Source organism: Danio rerio, chromosome 4, assembly GCF_052040795.2.
Source record: "Danio rerio strain M-AB ecotype USA chromosome 4, GRCz13ab, whole genome shotgun sequence".
In the NCBI taxonomy this organism is placed as follows: Eukaryota; Metazoa; Chordata; class Actinopteri; order Cypriniformes; family Danionidae; genus Danio; species Danio rerio.
In genome coordinates, this window is record NC_141024.2 from 2,490,001 (window position 1) to 2,517,500 (window position 27,500).

At 35.1% G+C, this 27,500-nt stretch overlaps 1 protein-coding gene across 5 annotated transcripts in view; it reads right to left on the reverse strand.

Annotated features, from left to right (window-relative positions):
- kcnc2 (potassium voltage-gated channel, Shaw-related subfamily, member 2) overlaps window positions 1–27,500 on the reverse strand; it is a 142,088-nt gene that overhangs the window by 107,067 nt on the left and 7,521 nt on the right. The window contains 1 exon segment of one of the 5 annotated variants that reach the window (NM_001442299.1): window positions 4,462–4,568. The gene's annotated coding sequence lies outside the window, so the exon portion shown is untranslated. 5 annotated transcript variants of the gene reach the window in all.

The window sequence follows — 27,500 nt, forward strand, 5'->3', positions numbered from 1 at the left end:
GTAAAATTTTGCGATATTAATAAATATTTCATAACATTTTTGCCCTCAGCTGCATGTAGATGCACAAGCGTCTCACCTGAGACTCAAACCAGAAACCTTCTTGCGGTGTGGCGACAGTGCTTATTAATTAGCCCCACCTTAATAAATATAAATGATTTAATATATCAACAGAAACAACTGAAATGTGATGGAGTGAACGCGAGACTCATGAACTGATTCACTTGAGTTCCTCTGGACGCTTCAGATGACGCGACAGAAGGGGTGTTTGAGGAGACATATTTCTTTACAGCATGAAGTCAGATTATTGCTGGTGTGTTCAGTCTGGCTGTTGTGATGATAATGTGAAGCTCCGGTATCTCGACGGGTCAGTGATGTGTAATATTTCATATCAATAACAGACTGAGTCAGACATCACAGCAGCTGCACTCAGAGTCTGTCAACATCACTGTAACGTCCAGTGTTATTCAGGAAAACACACGTCAAAGCAGACCCCCGAGAGCTGTCACTCAAACACACACACACACACTATTCTCTCATTTTTATTGTAGTGCTTATTAATATTAAGATGCATATCCCATATACCCTCACCATATAAAAAAGGACATACATTTATACATATAAATAAATTATTGATGATTGTTGACATTTTATTTACAACCACATATAATTCTATGCATTATGCTGCTTTAATTTATATTCACAAGTGATTATTAATATTAATATTAAGAAGATGCATATCCCAAATATCTTCACCATATAAAATATGGCACACATTTATACATAAAATATAAATGTTTACATAAAAGGTAGACATTTAATGTGCATTCCCCATATAGTTCTATGCTTTATGCTGTTTTTATTAATTTATATCCACAAGTGATTAATAATATTAATATTAATAAGATGCATATCCCATATAACCTCGCTCTATATATATATATATATATATATATATATATATATATATATATATATATATATATATTGTAATAATAATAATAATTGTTTACATAAAAGGTAGACATTTACTGTAAATATCCCATATAAATATTTGCTTTATGCTGCATTTATTAATTTATATTCACAAGTGATTATTATTATTATTAAGGTCTGTGTTTGAATGTGTGTTATGTGTATGTGTCAGGTGTGTGTGTGTGGTGTGTATGCGCATGTGTCAGGTGTGTGCGTGTGTGTAAGTGTTAAGTGTTTAAATGTGTGGTGTGTCTGTGTGTGTATGTATGTGTTAAGTGTGTGTTGTGTGCGTGTCTGTGTGTGTGTGTGTGTGTGCACGTGTGTCAGGTGTGTGAGAATGTGTGGTGTGTGAATGTGTGGTGTGTATGTGCACGTGTGTCAGGTGTGTGTGTGTGTGTGTGGTGTGTATGTGTATTTGTACTGTGTCAAGTGTGTGAGAATGTGTGGTGTGTGAATGTGTGGTGTGTATGTGCATGTGTGTCAGGTGTGTGTGTGAGAGAGAGTGTGTGTGCGTGGCATCTGTAAGGCGCATGTCAGGTGTGTGTGTGTGCATATTTGGCACATGCAGGTGTGTGAGGTATATGTCAGTTGTGTGTATGTATGGTGTGTATATGCATGTGTCAGGTGTGTGTGTGTGTGTGTATGTGTATTTGTACTGTGTCAAGTGTGTGAGAATGTATGGTGTGTGAATGTGTGGTGTGTATGTGCACGTGTGTCAGGTGTGTGTGTGTGTATGAATGTGTTAAGTGTGTAATTGTGTGTTCTGTGTGTGGTGTGTATGTGTACGTGTGTCAAGTGTGTGAGAATGTGTGGTGTGTGAATGTGTGGTGTGTGAATGTGTGTGCATGTGTGTCAGGTGAGAGTGTGAGTGTGTATGTGTTAAGCGTGTGATTATGTGTGTGTGTGTGTGTGTGTTGTGTGCACATGTATCAGGTCTGTGTGAATGAATGGTGTGTATGTGCATGTGTGTCAGGTGTGTGTGTGAGAGAGAGTGTGTGTGCGTGGCATCTGTAAGGCGCTTGTCAAGTGTGTGTGTGTGTGTGTGTGCGTATGTGGCACATGCAGGTGTGTGAGGTATATGTCAGTTGTGTGTATGTATGGTGTGTATATGTATGTGTCAGGTGTGTGTGTGTGTGTGTGTGTCAGGTATGTGAATGTGCACGTGTGTGTGTAGGGTGTGACTGAAGGTCAGCTGTGGACGACTCTCAGGACTCCATATCTTAACACACAGCAGACACCAAACCATCTCCCAGGCAACAGTGTCAGGAAAAACTCCACGGCAACAAGAGCCTCTGTGCCAGACTCCTCTGAGAGTCATTAGCATAATACACACACACACACACACACTTGCATGCACACACACACAAACATATTCACTTCATTCACAGTGAGATACTGAACAGACTTCTAGTGTATTTGTGTTGCATTTTAAAGTAATAATTATTAGAATTGGGCGTCACGGTTGCGTAGTGGGTAGCACAATCGCCTCACAGCAAGAAGGTCGCTGGTTCGAACCTCGACTGGGTTAGTTGGTGGTTCAATGAGGAGTTTGCATGTTCTCCCTGCATTTACGTGGGTTTCTTCCCCACAAATCTAAACAATCACTATAGGGGAATTGGGTAGGCTAAATTGACAGTAGTGTGTGTGTGTGTGAGAATGAGTGTGTGTGGGTGTTTCCCTGTGATGGGTTGCAGCTGGAAGGGCATTCGCTGTGTAAAACATGGATAAGCTGGCGGTTCATTCCGCTGTGGCGACCCCAGATTAATAAAGGGACTAAGCCAAATAGAAATTGAATTTGAATTATTATTTTAGACTATTGTAATCATTGTTTGGAGGAGATTCACTCAGGTTGTGCCCAAATTATGACCACTCTTACATCTGTGATGTTATTAGGCATTTGGAATTAACAGTTGAAATACATCTATACATGTTTGCATATGTGATTGCCTTCTAGGAAAGGAGGAGGAGTAGAGGTGGAAGCGGGATTCCTCAAAATGTAGATGGCTGTCATATGGAACTTTCCCAGAGATGGGTTGCGGCTGGAAGGGCATCCGCTGCGTAAAAAACTTGCTGGATAAGTTGGCGGTTCATTCCGCTGTGGCGACCCCGGATTAACAAAGGGACTAAGCCGACAAGAAAATGAATGAATGAATGTGATATGGAACTTAGGGTATTTATAATGGATCAGAAATTGTCTGATTGGTAAATCATAAATTAAATTAATGCGGGACCAGCTGCAAGCTATCATAAGCACCTGATCCTCTCGAAATTAGTTTATAAATAAACTTCACTTTACAGTATAGGATGTTTTGCTAAGTCTATACTGCATATAATGCATTTTTCACCACATAACCTATATATTCTGAATATTTCCATATTAAAATATGCATAATGAGGTCATTTAACAGCAAACTACAGCATCACATACAACTTCCACATGCAGCACATCAGTAAACAGATGAAATCATTTCATATAAAAATGCATAATAAATTTGACATCTACAGAGCTCAGCATATATAAGTACCCCCCTCGCAAGTCTCTTTTTAAAATCCATATTTTTAATAAGAAGCTCTACCATATTATATTTGTATATACATTAGATTAGTCAGAACTCAAGCCAAATCTGGAGCTTATCTAACAAAATAACTAGCAATAACACTCCAAAAACTAGTACAGCCAAATTTATGTCATAGAAAAATATTAAATACACATTTAAAAGAGGAAAAATCAAGAGAAGTAAAAAAAAATCTGACAAATTTATGTGAAATTTTGTAGGATTTAATTTATTTTTGCAAAATTCTGCTTGAATTTAATTGTATTATCTTTCAATTTCTAAATATGTTTGGTGACTACAATATTTTAATACATTTTAATAAATATTTTAAGAAATATATCTGTTTAATAAATCTGTTTTGTTTAAATGCAGCAAAAAACATTGTCTATATTCACTGAGAAATACTCAATTATGCTGAGCACTGTATATAAAATAGACTGAGCATGTGGAATTATATGTGCATTACAAACAAATGCATTGATTAAAGCACACCTATAATTCCACATGCTCACTATATTTCTAAAGATATAGTAATTAACATACTAAACATTATGGGATGCTGCATATTTTGTGTTTTTCACCACATAGTCTATACATTCTAAATATTTCCATGTTAAAATATGCACAATGATGTAATATAACAGCAAACTACAGCATCAATGCACCACTTCCTCATGCAGCAAATCAGTAAACAAGCAGATGAAATGATTTCATATACAAATGCAGCTATAAAGCAAACTATCATTGCATTGCTGACAACACAATATTATCACAACACTTGTGTCACAATATTATTGGGTTTAAATCTGTAATTACGTAAACACCAGTGGTGTCACTTGATGTTTCTAATGCGTAAAACACAAACATTAATGATCTTCCTCCATATACTGGTTTTTCAGGGTGTTTTCATCATGCAGTTGCATTTTGTACTCACAGTTCTATTATATCATGCACTCATGAAGCATATAGGATGGTTTTGCACGTTGCTTTTCCAGGCTCACATTCATGATCCATAATATGCTGTGCTCCCCTTGATTACACACCTGTCCCTCTCTATTCATTTGCCTATCTACTAGTCATGCAGATTCCACCCAGTGGTTAAACACAGAATTACAATGCAAAAAAATACAAAACGGTTCTTACCAAATTTGTTTTGATATTTCGCAATTTATAACTATTTTCCAACTTCAAATTATGAATGAAAATGAAAACTTTGCACCTTATTATACACTATTTAATAAATAAATTTGATAAACATTTATGGGATTTTTTTACGGCAAGAAAAAGGTTTAAAGGATGAACGAAAACAAACATGTTGCATCTTTTTCTATTCTTTTCTTTCTATTCTATTTAAATACATTTGATACATATTGATGGGTTTTTTATGGGAACATTTTGTTTTTGTTTTTATTATTTAATGCAACATTTAAATGCTCTAATAAACTACCATACTGACTAATGTTCAAACACAGAATTACAATACAAACTGAATTCTTACCAAATTTTGATATTTTGCAATTTATTACCATTTTCCAAATTCAAAGGGTGACTGAAAATGAAAACTCTGCACTTTCTATTCTATTCTATTTGTTATTTATTTATTTAAATACATTTTATGTACATTTCCGGGATTTTTTTATCGCAAGGAAAAGCTTTTTTTATTATTGATGTAATATTTTTTATAACATTTAAATGCTCGAATAAACGAACACACTGACTAGTGTTCAAACAATACAAACAAATACAAAACAAAACCTTTTGAAATCTGATTTTATATTTTGCAATTTATTACCATTTTCCAACTTTGAATTATTACCTAAAACAAAAACCTGCACCTTTTTCTATTCTATTCTTTTCTGTTCTTTTCTTTTCTTTTCTTTTCTTTTCTTTTCTATTCTATTCTATTCTTTTCTTTTCTATTCTTTTCTTTTCTATTCTTTTCTTTTCTATTCTATTCTATTCTATTCTATTCTATTCTATTCTACTTAATAATATAAATACTGATCCAGTCTGATCACTCGCTGGTGACCTTCTCACACCTGCAGCATCTCCATGATGGATGTCCAGGCGTCTCCAGCCTCCGGCGTGTAGACTGCAGCTCTGCACAAGAAGTTTGACCAGAGGAGAAATGATCGTGGCCAACTGAGCCTGGTTTCTCTCACCTTTTTTTCTCTCTCTTTCACGTTGGTCAATTGGTGAAAGTTGTTCCTCCACTGTGGCCGGCTTGCTTGGATTGGGACTTGTGGAGCTGCACATCAATAGATTTGCTCTTCAGTGTAACTCAGTGGACTTTCAGCAGTGAAACTTGAACCACACTAAAATGACCTGAACTGAACTAAACTTAAACTCTTGACAGTTTCAGTTTACTAGAACTTCTATGTGAAGCTGCTTTGACACAATCTACATTGTAAAAGAGCTAGACAAATAAAGATCCATTTAATTTAATACATTAAATATTCATTTATAGGATTTTTTATGGCAAAAAAATCCACTTTTCATTATTTTATTCTAGATTTTTTTACGCTTTCATGTATAGGACAGTAGAGAGTATAGACAGGAGAGCATGGGGAGCAGAGAGAGGGAAAGAATCGGCATAGGACCACTAAGCCGTGAGCACTGGAGTGCATGTGTCGACGCACTCACCACTACACCATTTATATTTTATTTTATTTTTTTATCAGTAAAGAAACTTTTCTCAGTTTATCTCGCTAAAATTACGCTGTTGGTGTGCATAATGAGATTGTCAAGGAGGAAAAACGACAAACACTTTTATATAAAGCTGTCATAAATATTGTGTGCATGCCGTCTTTGTTTTACTAACTTACTAGCTTACATAAAACCCCCTCAACACCATCATCTAGTGGTCAGTAGAGAAAACTGACTATTACGCAACTAAATAGTATTACAAAATCTTAGCGATGAATTGATATGGGCATCTGTGTATCAATAAACACGTTTAGCACAGCGCGAGATGTTGACATTATATTTAATTTTATCTATTTGTATATTTAAAGGGCGGCGCGGTGGCTCAGTGGTTAGCACTGTCACCGCACAGCAAGAAGGTCACATGTTCCAGTCTCGGCTTGGCCAGTCGGCATTTCTGTGTGGAGTTTGCATGTTCTCCCCGTGTTGGTGTGGGTTTCCTCCGGGTGCTCCGGTTTCCCCCACAGTGCGAACACATGCGCTATAGGCGAATTGATGAACTACATTGGCCGTAGTGTATGGGTGTTTGTATGAATGAGTGTGTATGGGTATTTTCCAGTACCTGGAAGGGCATCCACTGCATAAAACATATGCTGGATAAGTTGTTAGTTCATTCCGCTGTGGTTACCACATATAAATAAAGGACTAAGCCGAAGTAGTATGAATGAATGTAAAGTATGTGTTCTGCTTTGCTATGTTCTGCTTTGCTGCTTTGCTTTAAAGTGTATTATAAATACAATTGAATTGATTTAAATGCAGTAATGTTGCAAAAAATACAGCAATATTATGGCGTATCAATATTTTCACACACTCTCAATAGTGAACATAACAAACTAGGGCACTCAGAGCTGAAGTGTGTCATGTAGTGCAGAATCCAGTTGCTGTCATGACTTTATCAGCGACGCTTCAGTGCTGTGATTCACTGTCAGATATTACAAATTGACAAATATTATCACTGACAGACACACACACACACACACACACACACACACACACACACACACACACACTCTCATCTGACTGCCACGCTGTGAGTAGTTGATGATCTTATGAGAACGAGAGACGCTGAATGTCAAATTAAGGGTATCAGAGGTGTGAGTGTGTGTATGTGTTAACAGGTGTGTGTGTGTGTAGTCATGTGAGGCTCCAGCATCTCACTCTCCCGGCAGGCAAACACTTATGTAGGTCATGCACAAAAAACCCGTCTGTGGGTCTGATCCAAAAACGAGTGCACTTCCCCACCGCCTGCCTTCCAAGACAACACTATTATAATAATGATAAGAATAATGAGAGACACTAACAGGAATAAGAGCACATCAGGGACTGATTTGAAGCGTCTATCATAGACAACAATGCACATAATGATCCACACACGGACAATTAATTAACACCTGCATTTATTAATCGAGCACTGTGTCACAATCGCCTCACAGCAAGAAGGTCACTGGTTCAAGCCCCAGCTGGGTCAGTTGGCATTTCTGTTTTGAGTTTGCATGTTCTCCCAGTGTTGGCGGGGTTTCCTCTGTGTGCTCCGGTTTCCCCCACAGTCCAAACACATGCGCTATAGGGGAATTGATTAACTAAATTGGCCGTAGTGTATGTGTGTGAATTGAAGAGTGTATGGGTGTTTCCCAGTGATGGGTTGCAGCTGGAAAGGCATCCGCTGCATAAAACATATGCTGGATAGGTTGGCGGTTCATTCTGCTGTAGCGACCCCAGAACAATAGGGAATAAGCCGAAATAGAAAATGAAGGAATAAATGAATTAACAGAGCAGGCAAACCTAACATTACAAATATATATCTAATATATGCTAATTATACATATAAATATAATATACAGTACACATTTATATACTCAATTATTCATGACAAGGTAACAATGCAGTATGTAAATATTCAAACAGATAATGTGTTTATTAGTTTTGCACTTACATATATATATATATATATATATATATATATATATATATATATATATATATATATATATATATATATATATATATATAAAAGCAATCAATATTTTAAATGTTTAAAGAATATTTGAATGCACCCACTTCCAATGCTATCACTGGAGAACATGCAAACTCCACATAGAAACGCCAACTGGCCCAGCTGGGACTCAACAAGTGACCTCCTTGCTGTGAGGCCACACTGAGCTATTATTTGATAAGTATTTTTTATTTAATAATATTAAAATTTAATTAAAAATTTTATTTTTTATTGTTTTACATGAATATCTCCTAATTTATTTTACAGTATTGTATCTTATTTTTGATTTATTTAACATTTATTATACTTATTTTATATTTTATTTTATTTTCATTTTATAATATACAGATATTTTATTTTTATTTCAAGAATGTTTTATCTACATAAAAATATCACTCATTTTAGTTCATGTATTTATTATTTTTACGTTATTATTATTTTATTTATTATTTTTAATTGATTATTATTTATTTTTATTGAATATTTTTTTAATTTATTCATTCATTCACTCATTTTCTTGTCGGCTTAGTCCCTTTATTAATCCGGAGTCGCCACAGCGGAATGAACCGCCAACTTATCCAGCATGTTTTTACGCAGCGGATGCCCTTCCAGCCGCAACCCATCTCTGAAAAACATCTACAGACACTCATTTACACACACACTCATACACTACTGACAGTTTAGCCAACCCAATTCACCTGTACCGCATGTGTTTGGACTGTGGGGGAAATCGGAGCACCCGGAGGAAACCCACACGCACGCATGGAAAACATGCAATTTTAAAATTTAATAATAAATTAGTTTTATTTCACTCATATATCCTTTTTTATTTGATTTGACATTTATTATATTTTATTATTTGATATTCTGATTATCTTGTTGTATTATTAGAGGCAGCACAGTGGCTCAGTGGTCGCCTCACAGCAAGAAGGTCATTGGTTCAAGTCCCAACTGGGTGTGTGTGAATGAGTGTGTATGGGTGTTTCCCAGTACTGGGTTGTAGCTGGAAGGGCTTCCGCTGTGTAAAACATATGCTGGATAAGTTAGCAGTTCATTCCGCTGTGGCGACCCCTGATTAATAAAGAGACTAAGCCAAATGAATGAATGAATGGTCTATTATTAATATGTGATGCAGAATCTGTCCAAGCCTCTCATGTCTCCTGTGAGCTCCTCTGTGACCCGAGCATTTATAGTTTCCCTCTCTAGTGTTTCTTCAGCACATTTTCCCCTTCACACTCCATTGCGTTCACCTCAGACTCTCTCTCACACACACACACACACATCCATTAGACTTAGAACTGGAAAATCATCCATCTCTCCGACTCTCTAAATAATGCACCATCTATATCCATTCAGAGGCGATCAGAGGCAGTAAAACAGCAGTGTTAATGATTGATCACAGCATTTTCACACCTGTAGATCATTCGCTTTGTCCAGAAACGGGATTAAAATTTTGTAAAATTGCTATAATGTTGATTTGCTTCAATGTTTTTGTTATATTTTTTACATTATCCACTTATACATACAACCACACATATAATATAAGCAGACTTTTGTCACAGTTATTAGTCAATAATGCAGTTAAAGTGGTCACGATAAGCATTAGTTTCTGTTAAAATGTATGATGTTATTATTATTTTATTTAGTGTTAGTCAGTATTTTTCAATCGGTTATTATTCTTATTTAGTGTTTATTTGTATTAAATATTTCTAAATTAAATTGAATAATTGTTATTGTTTTATTTATTCACTTTTCTTATATTTTATCTACATCTATAAAAATCCCTCATTTTATTTTATTATTTTTGTTTCATTTTCTAGTTTATTGTATAGATAATAAATAAGCCTTGTTTTATATTATACTAGAGATTGCTGTTGAACGCATGTGTTTATGCATTACTTTGTTATTATTATTTTATTTAGTATTTAATACTAATTTCTAATTAATTATTATTCTTTATTTATTATTTATTTTTATTTAGCAATTTTTAATTACATTAATTTAATTATTTTTAATTAAATTAATAATTTAATTATTTATTTTAATTATTTTACTAATATATCCTATTTTTTATTTTATGTTTCATTTATTATTGAAAATATTATAAATAAGCATTATTTTAATTATACTACAGGTTGCTGTTAAATGCTTGGGAGTGTGTGTGCTATTTTGTTATTATTATTATTTTCTGTTTATTATTACTATTAGTGTTATTTTTAATCGATTATTATTTTTAATTTGTTTTTTATTTTATAATTAAATGTAATAATTATTCTTTTTATTTATGTCACTCATATCTCCTTTTTTCATTTCGTTTATTTTATTTTTCATCTTATTTTATTTTTTGATGTCCAGATTTTTGTTACACATTCGAAAAATTCCTAATTTTATTTTATTATTTTTATATATTTTTTAATGTATTGTTATATTATTCATTATTTTTATTTGAATATAATTTTTATTTAGTGTTTCTTTTTATTGAATATTTCTAAATTGAATTGAATAATTATTATTGTTTTATTTATTTGACTTATATCTCCTATTTTTATTAACATTTATTTAATTTATTTTTTTATAATATCTTATTTTTCTAATGTCTAGATTTTGGATATACATTTAAATAGACTTTCATTTTATTTTATTATTTGTTTATTTTTTATTTATTATGTTATTATTATTTAATTCTGTATTTATTGTTTTTTAATTGATTATTGTTTTTTGTTAGTGTTTATTTTAATGTATTATTTTTAATTAAATCAATAAATTATTTAATTTATTTAAATAATATATCCTAATATATTTTTATTTTATTTACTATATTTATTTTATTTTTAATTTATTATTAGAAATAATACAAATAAGCATTGTTTTGTATTATACTACAGATTGCTGTTGATTGCTTGTGAGTGTGTGTGTGTGTGTGTGTGTGTGTGTGTGTGTGTGTACTGGCTTTGGTGGTTTACAAGGACAGTTTTTTGTATAATTAGATGATTATGACTAATTGTACTCTACTACAGTGGTTTACAGGGACATGCTGTGTGTCCTTTTAAATTAAAACACTTAAAATCATTCTTTAGGGGGTCTTTTAACATTCAAAATTTACTACAGGGTTGGTTTAGGGGTAGTGCTGGGGTATGGGCATTGATCATTCATTTTCTTCTCGGCTTAGTTCCTTTTATTAATCATAGGTCGCCACAGCGGAATGAACCGCCAACTTATCCAGCATATGTTTACCCTACCAGCCACAACCCAACACTGGGAAACACCCATACACTACTGCAGTCACACTCATACACATATCAATCCCCCTATAGTGCATGTGTTTGGACTGTGGGAGAAACCGTTGCACCCAAAGGAAACCCACACCAACATGGGGAGACCATGCAAACTCCACACAGAAACTTGTGTGAACTCATCCACTGTGCCCCCTGAGAAATATAGTAAGTAAGAGTAATTTTTACTGTATAAAATGCATTATGCCTCTGGAGAGTCCTCCTAAACCACCCATACCAACATGTGTGTGTATGTGTGTGTGTGCATCTCTGGAGGAGTGAAGATCAGACTCAGACAGAAGTGAAAACAGCTCTCTGAAGCACATTCACACTAAAGTATTAATAGCCGAGTCGTGGATGTGTGTTATTATGAGTGTTTGTGCATGTGTGTGTGTGTGTATTCTGTACAGATGTGACAACAGCACACTTCACAACTGCTTTAAACACAGTCCAGAACTCATCGATCTTCCATACGCCTGAGCTTCTCATCTTTAAACACTCGTCGTCTGTCATTTTACAGCACAACGAGATGCCGTTCCTAATCTATGTTCAGTTTGCGATGCTCAGGAACCTCTGGAAAAACAAAACGTGCTACAGAAATAATCATTTTCCTTTCATTATTCCCATATTCATCAGCGGTCACCACAGCAGAATGAACCACCAACTATTCCAGGATCTGTTTTACACAGCGGATGCCCTTCCAACGGCAACCCAATACTGGGAAACACCCATACACACTCATGCACACACACACACACACACACTAAAGCCAATTTAGTTCAATTCCCCTATAGTGCATGTGTTTGGACTGTGGGGGAAACCGAAGCACCCGGAGGAAACCCACGCCAACATGTTACGCTAACGTAATTTTAATGTTCTCTGGTATTGTGCTAATGTTTTGAGTGCTGTCATGCTAATATTCTCGCAGCAGTATTATGTAGATGTTGAATGATGTGAGATCTCTTTGGGCTTTGCCGATCTCCTAAATGTAAATAGATGGGGACGGGATAAATTTCAGAGGTTTCTTGTGTGTGTGTGTGTGTGTGTGTGTGTGTGTGTGTGTGTGTGTTTGTGTGTGTATGTGTGTGTTGTAAGAGCTTACACACGTTCAGGACATCTGTCAAGACCTGCGGGATGACAGCGGGACTCTCTTGCTCTTTCTGTCTTAGTGTGAGTGTGTGAGAGAGATTATGTGTGTATTTGTGTTGAGTGTGTGTGCGTGATTATGTGCTTATTTGTGTGTGAGAGAGTGTGTGTGTAAGATTATGTGTGCATTTGTGTTGAAAGAGTGTGTGTATGTGTGTATTTGCATGTCAAAATTTGTGTGTGTGTGTGTGTGTGTGTGTGTGTGTGTATATGTGTGTGTTGTATTTCTTACGTTGTGGGGATCAAATGTCCTCACAAGTATAGCAATACGAGTCAATTTTTGTGGAGATTTTTTTTTCATGAGAACGTCTCTTTGTATGTGTGTGTGCGCTTTTGTATTTCTTAAGTTGTGGAGATCAAATGTCCCCACAAGTATAGCAATACCAGTCAATTTGACCTTGTGAAGATTTTTTTTATGAGAAGAACGACTCTTTGTGTGTGTGTGTGTGTGTGTGTGAGTGAGAGAGAGAGAGGGAGATCATGTATGTTTGTATTTGTGTGTATTTACTTATGAGTGTGTTTTTGTGTGTGTGTTTGAGTGCGAGTATGTGCATCCAAGCATGTGTTTTAGACTGTGTGTGTGTTTGAGTGTTTAGACTGTGTGTGTGCTTTTGTATTTCTTACTTTGTGGGGATCAAATGTCCCCACAAGTAGGCTATAGCAATACCAGTCATTTTTGACCTTGAGAAATTGTGTGTGTGTGTGAAAGAGAGAGAGAGAGAGAGAGAGAGAGAGAGAGAGAGAGAGAGAGAGAGAGACTACGCGTGCGTGAATGCATTTCTTTCAACTGTGTGTGTGAGTGTACAGTAGGAACCACCATGCCTGACGTCAACAATCGGTGGATTGCGAACAGCAGTGTGAAGCAGATGGCTCATATGACCGTAAACAGATCACACACACACACACACACACACACGCACACACACGCGCACACACGCGCACACACGCGCACACACGCGCACACACACGCACACACACACACACACACACACACACACACACACACACACACACACACACACACACACACACACACACACACACACACACACACACACACACACACACACACACACACACACACACACACACACACACAGGGATGAAAAAAATTCCGCACAAGGTCAAATAAACTGGTATTGATATACTTGTGGGGACATTTTGGTCCCTACAATGTACAGTAAGAAATGCAAAACACACACACGCACACACACAGATTTTAATCTCGTGCTTGGACACACATTTACATACACACACTCACTCACAAAGATGTTATGCAAAGTCAAAAGACTCTGCACATGAGCAAAAATGAATCAGAATCAAATGCATGAGCAGTTGACTCTTATGAGTTGATTCTTTCAGTGAATCAATCTGAAAGAATCAAGACAAGTCGGTAGTTCATGAATGTCTTGCGTCGCTCTCATAGTTCAGATTTTATAGCAATACTTTTATTAATTTGCAAGTTTACATTAATCTTATTTTGTTTCAAGGTTATGAAGTGTGTGTGTGTGTGTGTGTGTGTGTGTGTGTGAGAGAGAGAGAGAGAGAAATGCATTAAAGATGCTCTGGTGTTGAAGAGAGCCCTGAAAGCTTGATGTGACGTGAAGATGTGAGTGTAATGGAGGTCAGATGATGCTGTCAAAGCCCCATCCAGCTTCATGAGAGAGCATGAAATGAATTAAACAGCACCCACAGAGGAGAGAGAGCTCTTATAATGCGCTGAACACACATGGAAAACACACAGCAAACACTTCAACAGCACAATCACGGTTTTATTCGGTGTAGAAATATACAGCTTAAGTCAGAAGTATGAATTATTCGCCCTCCTGTGTAATTTTCCCCAATTTCTGTTTAACGTTAACATGTTTTCAGCACATTTCCAAACATAATAGTTTTAATAACTCATTTCTAATCACGGATTATTTTATCTTTGCCATGATAACAGCACATCATATTTGACTAGATATTCTTCAAGACACCAGTATTCAGCTTAAAGAGACGTTTAAAGGCTTAACTAATTAAGACAATAACATTTAAGGCCAATTTAATTAATCAATTCACCTATAGCGCATGTGTTTGGACTGTGGGGGAAACCGGAGCACCTGGAGGAAACCCACACCAACACGGGGAGAACATGCAAACTCCACACAGAAATGCCAACCGACTCAGCTGGGACTCGAACCAGCGACCTTCTTGCTGTGAGGCAACAGTGCTAACCACTGAGTCACTGTGCCGCCCCAAATAATAGAACATTTGAAAATAAATTTAATTAATTAAATGAGGTATTTTTCAAATGTAAATAAAATATTTTTAATTTTCAACAAATTTTACATGCTAAAAAAATAAAAAGTATGATATATAAGTGAAATAAATAAATAAATAATTAAATTAAATATGAAAAAATATAAAAATAAATAATAAATAAGTCAATTTAAAATAATAAATACTAAATAAAATAACATAAAAATAATAAATAAAATAAATTGAGTGAATAATCTTTTTTAAATGCAGATAAAGTATTCTGTACTTCTGTAATCTGTATAATAAAAGATGGGATAAAATAAAATGAAAAATAAAATGTAAAATAAAATATGACGAATGTTAAATAAAATAAAAATTGGATTTATAATATAAAAAAATAACCGTTACATTAAATAAAAAATATTTTATAAAAATAAATAATAAATGATAATCATTTAAAAATAATAAAAAATAAATGAAATAATAATAACATGAAATTATAAATAAAAGGTATAAATAAATAAAACTAAATGATTGTTGATCTTTTTAAATGTTGATAAAATATTCTTAATATAATCTGTATATTAAAGAAATAAAATAAAATGAAAAATAAAATCTGAAATAAAATAGGAAATATAAGTGAAATAAAAATAATTTAAAATTACCCTATTAAATTAAAAATATTTAATAAACTAAATAACAAATAATAATCAATTAAAACTAATAAACACTAAATTAAATAACAATAAAATAAAATAATAAATAGAAAAATAATAAACAATAAATAAATTAAACAGAATGAGTAATCATTATTTTAAATGTAGATGAAATATTCTTAATATAAACTGTATATTATAAAATAAAATGTAAAATAAAAAATAAAATTAATTATAGCATAAATACAATAAAAAATAAGAAACAATTCTGTAGAATAAATTATAAATATATTCAAGTAAAATAATAAAAAATTTAATATTACATTAAATGAAAAAGATAAAAATATTATTTAAATTAAATGTAAAAATATTTTTACATATATAATATAATATAATCAAAATAAACTGAACAGACAGTCATCATAAATCTCCGAGTGTGTAATTATGTTTGTGTGGCACAGTGTGTCTGTTTGTGTGTCTCTGTAAGTGTGCCTCTGAGGATGTGAAAGTGTGTGTGTCTATGTTTGTGTGTATGTGTGTGTGTGTGTGTATGTGAAAAACCCTCCCAGAAAACAGCGACAGAACTTAGAGATAAATGATAAATCAGTGTGATCTCATTCTGTCACTTCAAGCACAGTTTCTAGGGGGGAAAGGCAATAATCACTCATTACATCTGACTAAATCTTTACGACTGTAATTCAAAGAGTAAAGCACAAGGATTAAAAACACCAATGTCACAAATGTCTTTTTGCTCTGAAGTTTCTCAGATGAAGCTCTTCAAACTAAACAGACACAAAAATGTGTGTATTTAATGAAGGAAGCAAAAACACAGGAGAAAAGCTGATTAAAAACACTCAGAGGCACTCGATTCTGTAGACTTTCACTGCATAAACAAAATATTCAGATTATAAAATCACTGTAAAAACAATTAAGCACAAACACACACTGTTCACACACAAAACCAAATGACTAAACACATACTGTACAATCCTGAATTTCCCAGTTTCAACAAGTAATTATTTTATGAGGAAAATAATAACAACAACAAATACAACAAACAAACAAATAAACAGATGCAATTTAATATTTAGAAAGATATAACAATAATAATAATAATAATAATAATATTAATAATAATAATAATAATAATAATAATAATATTAATATAGCATAATTATAATTATTAATATATTAACAAACAAACAAAAAAAATTAATAAACAAATAAAAAAAGTATATTTTATAAGATATGGTGATTCATTCCGCGGTGGCGACCCCAGATTTATAAAGGGAATGAATTTAGTAAGATATAATAATAGCAAATAATAACAACATTAAAATAACAACAACAACAATAATAGAAATAATAATAATAATAATAATAATAATAATAATAATAATAATAATAATAGAGTACTTACAATTATCAATATATTAATAGTTTTTTTATTTTTTTATTTATCAATATCAACCCTTAATTTATTATTTTCTGGAAACAAACCAACAGAGAAAAAAATAGATTTCATATTTAGTAAGATATAATAACAGCATTAATAACAATAATATTAGTAACAATAATAAACATCAACATCATCATCCTTATAATAATAATAATAATAATAATAATAATAATAACAATAATTATAGCAACAACAACAACAACAACAATAACAATAATAATAATTATAATAATAATAATTATAGCAATAATAACAACAACAATAATAACAATAATAATAATAATAACAATAATTATAGCAATAATAATAATAATAATAATAATATTAATATTAATAATAATAACAACAACAACAATAATAATCATAAATTAATTCATTCATTCCTTCATTAATAAATAATTAAGCAATTCAGTGTTTTCCAGTACTGGTTTGCAGATGGAAAAGCATCCACTGCGTAAATCATATGCTGGAATAGTTGGCGGTTCATTCTACTGTGGCGACCCCTGATTAATAGACTAAGCCGACAGCAAATGAATGAAAAGTAATTCAGTAATTGTCTTTTTTTACTGAAATAATGATTCAAAATTAAGCGAGTTCTTCCTTAAAACAAGCAAAATAATCGACCAACGGGGGAAGATAACTAATATATTTTTTTTTCCTTTTGACATGATATAATTTAGCTTAACCCACTGGCAGATTATTTAGCTTGTTTTAAGGAAAAACTCAATTCATTTTAACATATTATTTCAGAAAGCAAGCCAATATATGTTGGTTGTCCAGAAAATGCTTCTTAATTTAAACATTTTAAGATATGTGGATTGGAAACACAAAATCTAAATAAGAAAAGCCTTTTTTTGCAGTGTAGATGGTGAAAAAACTTTATTATAAGCAGCAATACAGCCAAAGTGCTTGACAAAAGCAGCTCGGTTAAATATCAATCATATTTACACTATTATAATTTTTTATTATTGTGTTAGTAATAGGCGAGCCGGCGTGTTAGATGAAGAGAGCTTTCAGAAACACTTAAGCCGTGTTCATGTTTCAGTACATAAATGATGAGTTTATTTATGATGTATGAAACACACTATACAATATACCGTAAGGTTATACAGCACATCATTATCATTTGGCTATTGAGTTCCCTACACAAAAGCATCCAATTAGATTACATACAGCTCAAGTCAAAATTATTCACCCTGCTGTGAATTAATCAAATATTTCCCAAATGATGTTGAACAGATGCAGGACATTTTCACAGTATTTCCTATAATATTTTTTCTTCTGGAAAAAGTCTTATTTGTTTTATTTCAGCTAGAATAAAAGCAGTTCTTAATTTTTTAATCCATTTTTTCTGCAGATTTGTTTCTTCACATTTCTAATCATATTAGTTTTAATAACTCATTTCTAATAACTGATTTCTTTTATCTTTGCCATGATGACAGTAAATAATATTTGACTAGATATCCTTCAAGACACTAGTATTCAGCTTAAAGAGACACTTAAAGGCTTCACTAGGGTAATTAGCATTGGTGTAGTCCTTGCTATACGCACGTATACTCAGTAGGCCTACTTTTTTCCACAAGCTGTTTGGGTATTGCGACTTCTGAGGATCATACCCTCAGTATACTCGCTTGTTTTGGTGATTAGACTTCCCTAATTTTTGTGTATTAAGTTTGAGTATTTGAGTTTTTTGAAGATCACAACAAATCAGCTGAATGATGTCTGAAACGTTCAAGTAAAATTATAAAACAGCATGGTCGTTGCTTTAGCCCTCCTATATTTCCATTATATATATTTTCCGATTACCTTATGAACTGTACTAAATGATCGCCACAGTCCCCTTTAAATTTGATATAAAAATTGAGGCAAAATCCCGCTCATCAGCTATAAGCATAAATCATTAAAATTTGTTTAAATATTTTTCTTTTTTAAATGGATTGATCACTCAAAAAAACCCAAAAGAAGATATTTTGGAGAAAGCTGGACACCTGCAACCATTGACTTCCATAGTATTTGCTTTTTCTTCTTTGGAAGTCAATAGCTACAGGAAACTGATGTTTAGTATATCTAATGAATCAAAGACACATTTACTTTCGTCGTTTCTTTGCCTACTTTTAAAATTTGGATTGGGTGAGTAATAGTACACCACCTTTTTATTTTAGGACTACACCACTGGTAACAGTCACGTGCACACATAGGGCTCAACCTGTGCAGTGCACATGCCCTTTTTAGTCTTGGATAGAAAGTGCCCTTCCAAAATGATCAAAAGTGCGCCCGCGACGCGACACACCCTCCGTCCCGCCCTTCAGTAGGCGCGCGACAACACCACTCTTGAGTACCCGCGCTCAACCCACCCCCTACCCCCGCTTTACAGTACGCGCAACAACACAGCTGATCAGAACGCGCGCGACAACACAGCTGATCAGAACGCGCGCGACAACACAGCTGATCAGAACGCGTGCGCGACAACACAGCTGATCAGAACGCGCGCGACAACACAGCTGATCAGAACGCGCGCGACAACACAGCTGATCAGAACGCGCGCGACAACACAGCTGATCAGAACGCGCGCGACAACACAGCTGATCAGAATGCGCACGACAACACAGCTGATCAGAACGTGCGCGACGACGACGACGACGACGACAACAACAACAATAACAACACCCCCCCCCCAACCCGCCCACCCCCGCTCTTCAAAAAATGTATCCTGCACATGCCCTTTGGACGGTCTCTGCACGGGCCTGATTGGTAATAGGGTAAAGTTAGGGTAATTAGGCAAGTCATTGTAAAACAGTGGTTTGTTCTGGAGACAATCTAAAACTAATATTGCTTAAAGGAGCTAATAGCATTGAGCTTAAAATAGATTTAAAAAAATTAAGAACTGTTTTCATTCTAGCCTAAATAAAACAAATAAGACTTTCTCCAGAAGAAAAAATATTATATATTATATTATTACATTATTTATCCTCGCTCCATTAAATATATCTTGAGAAGTATTTGAAAATATATAAATATTTCACAGGGGGGTTAATAATTAACTGCACACGTGTGTCATAAGTGATGATAAAATTATTAACAACAAAATTCAGTGTTGTATTGATGCATATGTAGGATTTAGAACAGAGCTTGAATCTAAATAGTGGAGCCAATTCCAGACACACAAACCAGCCACACTGACCTATATTTGCCTTATTTTATGTATCGGCACACAAAGCGAACCTGGTTGAGCAGCAAACGAAACAAAGCCACTGCAAGAGAAAGAAAGAGAGAGAGAGCGAAGAAAATCACAGTCTAGACTCTCATTAATATTATTACTACACTGAGCCTCTACTATACGCTCGGGTCACAAATCACTGTAATTATTATTACTCGACGGCAGCCGCTTGAAAATGCCACCTGACATCAAAAGCTTCACATTAAACTGTGCAAGATGGGGATAATAATGACTGTAAAGGTTTAAATAAACACATATCACTATTATAAGTTATAAGTTGGATAAGTTGGCGGTTCATTCCGCTGTGGCAACCCCGAATTAATTAAGGGACTAAGCCGACAAGGAAATGAATGAATGAATTTTTTACACAGCGGAGGCCTTCCAACTGCAACCCTGTACTAGGAAAACACCCATACACTCCCACATTCACACACACTCATACACTATGGCCAATTTAGTTCTTGAAGCAAAAAGCAAGAAGGTCGCAGGTTCGAGTCCCAGCTATGCCAGTAGGCATTTCTGTGTGGAGTTTGCATATTCTCCCCATGTTGGCGTGGGTTTGCTCCGGTTTCCCCCACAGTCCAAACACGTGCGCTACAGGAGAACTGAAAAGGCTAAATTGGCAGTAGTGTATGAGTGCATGTGTGTGAATGTGAAAGTGTATGGGTGTTTTCCCAGTACTAGCTTGCAGCAAAAAAGGCATCCACTGCGTAAAACATATGCTAAAACAGTTGGCGGTTCATTCTACTGTGGTGATCCCTAATAAATAAGGCACTAAGCTGAAGGCAAATGAGCGAATGATTGAACTAAATGAGGACGCTCATCGAGTGAAAGCATGTGCGTGTGTGTGTGTGTGTGTGTGTGTGTGTGAGTGAGAGTCAGACCAACTTCAGCAGACGCTCGAGTCTCTGAGTGTCATTGAGATAAAGTGACTGCTAATGCTAACACAGCGCTAGTTAAACCTGGACTAGCAGTTCAACTCGACAGGATAATTATGGAGAGCAGGAGCGGAGTGAAGAGGCTTCACTTAATGGAGTGTATTTACACACCAGCGTCGAGAATGAAGGGTGTTAAATGTCAGCTTTGTGACTCAGTCTAGTGTACATGAAAACCACACCGCCTGACAGAGACACAGAGACAGCGCACACACTGTTTAACCTTGCTCTGCGCAAGCTCATATTTTACAATTACACTCACTGTGGTGTGCGTCTCTCTCATTCATCTTTAAGATGAGGCAGGGGTCACCAAAACTTTTCTGTAGGGACCAGGCTTATTGGAAATAGAGTGGGGGAATTAAGTACTAAACACGCCATCATTTCTCTCAGAAAACATGCTTCTAAAAGTCCTGTTGACTTGAAATCTTTCCCAGATGTTGGGAACAACCAAAGGAAAAAATCTAATTAGTTTACAAGTGACATTATGCTTAATAAAAAGAAATGACACAGGGAAAGAGTGTTGAACACGTGAAGAAAGGGAGGTGTAGTTCGGCAGTGAAAGCCCAGACAGCAGCTGAAATCTCTCAGTTGTTCTTCAGCAACTCTCTGTCTTTCCTCAGTGTAAATGAATATCAGCTGCTTCCGTGCAACATCTACATTAGCAGGAGGATGAAACCAGGGTGGACATTTTAGCATCCGAAACACAGCCAAGGAGACTCTCAGATGCTTTCAGAGAAAGAAAATCAAGCTGTTGAATGGCCCACCCAATCACCTGACCCCAATCCAATTAAAAATATGAATAAAGCTCAGATTGAATAGACGAGACCCACAAAGCCATCAAGATTTTGACACTCTGTTGAAGTCTGTGAGAAATTCACCCCTAAGCTATGCATGTGACTTCATTCTCTATATGAGAGGTGTCTTCAAACTGCCATCACCTAAAAAGCCTTTTATATTAAACACATTTTGGTAGTTCAGCACTTTCTCCTTGTGTTATTTCATTACACATAACTCATTTTTCAGATTTATTTTGTTTTGTTTTATTTTCATGTTTGTATAGTTTGGGTTTTTACCAAAATCTGGTTCAACTCCATGTCAACAGCTCATTTAGAAATATTATGCCTATGAAAAAACATGACGTGTTCAGTACTTATTTCCCCCACTGTGTGCCCAGGAATTTGGGGGCACAATCAAGCCGAGAAATATGGGGGCTATAAATGGGATCATTTGTGTTTATTTTTTTAAAAATAATTATGTTTATTGGATTTTCACAACAATACAGACAATACCAAAATATCTTCAAAAGATACGCAAAGAAAATAACAACACAAAACAATGCACAGAAAAAAGAAGAAGAAATAAGTTTCAGATTACACATAAAACGGCACTATCCTACATTAAACAGATCAGAAAAAAGGATTATGACATTGCTTGTTTTTCAGATAACAATACAGTTACAATATTCCTTTAAGCATATTAGGGTAAAGACCAGGTTCCAAATAACCCAAATATGTCTAAACTTGAAAATACTTTCAGTATTTAAGGGTGAGATGTTCCAGGGGAATTAACTCAAGATTTTCCTGTGCCAACCTTTAAGTGTTGGAGATTCATCACTAACACAATAAAGGGAAATATTTTTTTTCTGGCGGCAAAGGATAATATATTATACATATTACAATATATATACACAATTCAAAGTGCTTTACTTAAACAAAAATAAAAAAGACAAGTATAACAAAATCAAAACAAATTTTTAAATGATTAAAAACAGATAAAAACGTGTTAAAATGTGTTAAAACAGGTTATAAAAGAATGAAAAAGAAAAGGGAGACACAATAGTGTGATCTGTCAGACGTAGCGCAGTGCTCATTCAGTAAAGGCACAGCTAAACAGATGTGTGTTCAGTCTTGATTGGAATGTGCCTAATGTTGGAGCACAACTGAAGCTGATTCCAGTAGCGAGGGGCGTTGTGGCTGACAGCCGATTCCCCCTGCTTTGAATTTCTAGTTCATATGATCCTAAAGATCTGAGTGATCTGTTAGGTTTGTATGCAGTGAGCATATCTGTAATGTTATTTAGCTCCTAGGCCATTTAGTGATTTATAGACAAGTAATAATACTTTAAATCTATTCTGAATGTAACTGGGAGCCAGTGTAAAGACCGGAGGACAGGTGTGATGTGCTCTGATTTCCTGGCTCTGGTCAGAATCCTGGCTGCAGCGTTCTGGATGAGCTGCATCTGTCTGACCAATAGTAATACAGACCGACAGAGACAGTGCGCAGAAGTATAAAAGCACAGCTATGTGCGTTGTATGCGCCGTGGTTTGACGAAGAAGTATAAACCAGGCTTAAGTGGACGCAAACTATTTATATGGGCTGAATTTAAACAAACAAATTGAGTTGAACACTACTCAATTTAATTAGTTTGCTTAAATTCAGCTCATCATAAATTATTTGCAACCACTTACCTTAAATATTTGAGTAAATCCAATCAATCATTCTTTCAGTGCAGACCGAGTGACAGCAGATTACATCCTGCATTCATCAAGAACTACGGAGATGCTCCTGAAGGTGAATGTTTTGAGGAGGAAAGTGAAATAGAAGTTGTTTACTGCGGTTTCACAGCTTTCTGGGAGAAAGACGAGCCGTTTATGGGTTGATTCAGCATGTGACGGTAAAGGACGCGCGGGTCACTCGGATAAGACGGAGAGGTCGTGGTGATTGCATCAGTTTTGTCCCAGTTTGGAGTTTCAGGATGAGAGGAAGAAACATTATGATCTAGAAGACTGCAGAGAGCACACAGCGTTCATAACAGCAGCCAGAAAACACAGAGGAGGAGAACAGAAAGGCCAACAGAGGGGGAAATGGAAGAAATTAAAAAATAAAGGGGAAATAATTAAAAGAAAAGTCAAAGTACTGTAAATAAAGAGAGGAACAGAAGAGAGAAGAGAAGCTGACAGCAATCCTGATGAAAGCTAACAAACGTGGAGTGTAAATGTGTGCGTGTGTGTTCGATTCAGCCCTTGAGCTCAACACAGGCTGTGTGTTTGATGAAAACGGCTTCCCATTTTAGCTTCAAATAAGATTTCTGTACACCTGAAGCGGGTCTGGAGAAAAACACACTCTCTCATCTTGAGCTGTGTTCACTGCAGAGGTGCGAGTGACCTCTGTTTGACCTCCCATGAGGCCGAGCGGCACCCAGAGCGCTATATATAGTTCACTTTTGAAGAAACAACTACAGCAATAAATATATACGTGCATGAGAACTGCTGGTGAAGATGATGAAAATGACATGTGTGCGGATCCAAGACGGACTAAAATAAGAGCCCTTGATCAAACCAGCCATGCTGACTTTAGCTTTTTTGCAAAAGTATAATCAATATGCTTATGAATAAAATGGGTAGGGTCAGACAGAACCTGCGCATTTATGTGGAATTATTTTGGGAGTATCATAACTAAAAACTTAATAAATAAAATAAAAAAAGAATCCCTTTTTAACTTTTATTTAAGGTTTACAATGCAAATCCAGCTAGATCAGAATTGGGCAAACTACGGCCTACGGGCCATACGCAGCTTGCTGAACACTTTCATCCGGCCCGCGAGGGAGTTTTTAAAAAGGTCCGATTAACGGTTTGGTTCAGAATTAGTAAATTAATGACGCATAACAAGTAAACGCCATGTGATGGTAGTATTGCACGCGGTACGGTTAGCGCAACCAGTAGAATTAGAACACACTCTTGGACATTGAGATGCACTCGACCGTTAATGACTGAAAATGAGTCTATGTCTATATATTTGTGCGAAAGTGTGTCTATATATTAGTGTGTTCGTCTCTCTTTCTCTGTGTGTGTTTGTGTGTCTCTGTGCGTTCGAGTGAGTGAATTAGTGAATGAATGAGTGTGTGTGTGTCTATATATTTGTCAATATATGTGTGTGTATCCATGTGTGTGTGTGTTTTTTTGAGTGAATGAGTGAGGAAATATACATGTCTATATATTTGTGTGTGTGTGCATACACGTCTGTGTGTATTTGTGTATGTTTGAGTGGGGGAATAAGTGATTGTGTCTATATATTTGTCTCTATATATTTGTGTGTGTGTGTGTGTGTGTGTGTGTGTGTGTGTGTTTGAGCGAATGAGTGAGTGAGTAATTGTACAAGTATGTCTAAATATTTGTGTGTGTGTGTGTGTGTGTTTTGAGCGAATGAGTAAGTAAATGTATATGTCTATATATTTGAGTGTGTGTGTGCGTACATGTCTGTATGTGTATATATATATATATATATATATATATATATATATATATATATATATTTGTGTGTTTTTTGAGTGAATGAGTGAGTAAATGTACAAGTATGACTATATATTTGTGTGTGTGTGTGTGTGTGCATACACGTCTGTGTGTATTTGTGTACGTTTGAGTGGGAGAATGAATGAGTGTATCTATATATTTGTCTATATATATATATATATATATATATATATATATATATATATATATATATATATATATATTTGTGTGTGTTTTTTTTGAGTGAATGAGTGAGAAAATGTACAAGTATGTCTATATATTTGTGTGTGTGTGCATACCATACACGTCTGTGTGTATTTGTGTACGTTTGAGTTGCAGAATAAAGGTGTGTGTCTATATATTTGTCTATACATATATATTTTTGTGTGAGTGTTTTTAGTGAGTAAATGTACAAGTGTGTCTATATATTTGTATGTGTGTGTGTGTGTTTTGAGCGAATGAGTAAGTAAATGTACAAGTATGTCTATATATTTGAGTGTGTGTGCGTACATGTCTGTATGTGTATATATTTGTTTATACATATATATTTTTGTGTGTGTGTGTTTTGAGTGAATAAGTGAGTAAATGTACAAGTATGTCTATATATTTGTGTGTGTGTGTGCATACACGTCTGTGTGTATTTGTGTACGTTTGAGTTGCAGAATAAAGGTGTGTGTCTATATATTTGTCTATACATATATATTTTTGTGTGTATTTTTTTAGTGAGTAAATGTACAAGTATGACTATATGTTTGCGTGTGTGTGCATACACGTTTGTGTCTATTTGTGTACGTCTGAATTGCGGAATGAACTTGTGTGTCTATATATTTGTTTATACATATATAATTTTGTGTGTGTGTTTTTTGAGTGAATGAGTGAGTAAATGTACAAGTATGTCTATATATTTGTGTGTGTGGGCGTACACGTTTGTGTGAGTGTACGTTTGATTCAGTGAATGAGTGTGTGTTTGTGTTTATATATGTGTGTGTGATTGAATAAATGTGTGTGTATATTCGTGCACGTAGGTGAATGAGCAAATGAGTGTGTATTGTGTTGATATATTCAGTTATGTGTGAGTAAGTGAGTGTGCGAGTGTGTGTGTGAATTAGTAAGTGCATATATCTGTGCGTGTGTGTGTATGGCTTCATTAAGGCTGTGTTTCTCTCTTTTTGAAGCTAAGCGAGGACTTAAAAGCAGTGTGTGCGGATGCAGGGAAAAATCCTGCTATGCAATTATCACAGCAACAAAAGACAGTCCTGCGTTTCAGAGCGGCCGCAGCGAGCGCGCTAATGCGAGAGTGTGTGTGTGTGAGAGAGATTCAAACCAGCTTTACATGAAAGCCAAACAAACCCGTCAGTGCGGATGGACAGCCTGTTTAACGCGGCACCCTGCGATCTGTTTCATTTCCCCACACATCTCTCTGTTTTACACCTACAGCAGTTCAGCAGCCAGAGAGACAGATCTGTAATTACTGTCTCACACTCAACGGACACGCAGAAACATTTCCAGGACAAGCCCAACGCTGGACTCTGGGATGAAAGCAGCGGTCAGTGTGTCGCGCGTTTGCTCATCAAAACATTAGATGTGGCTAATAATATTAAGTCAATCCTAATTGCAGTAATAAATAAAGTCACATCACAAAATTCACAAATGAACCGCAGACATGTGCACAATCATCCTCATGGTTGCTTATTCTGGGATGCCAGATGTTCTGATACTCATTCATTTTCTCAAACATCTCAATATCACCCACTTCCAATGTTTCCACTGGATTGAATGGGCGTTATCAGTGGTGGGCGTGATACATTTGGGCCAGTAGGGGCCTTCTGCATCTACTAGTAGGCTCAGAAGGCTGTTATCATCCATCCAAATGGTTAATCAGCAATATTAATAGAGAAGACTCTAGATCCAGATCTGTTTTTACATTACTGTGACGGTTGGGTTTAGGGTTGGGGTAGACGTTTACAATACAATTAATGGGACATTCAATAAATAATATAAATAACTCTTCTTAACTTCCGGCCACAGCCGTATGTGATCTATAGTTGATTAACCATGTGGAT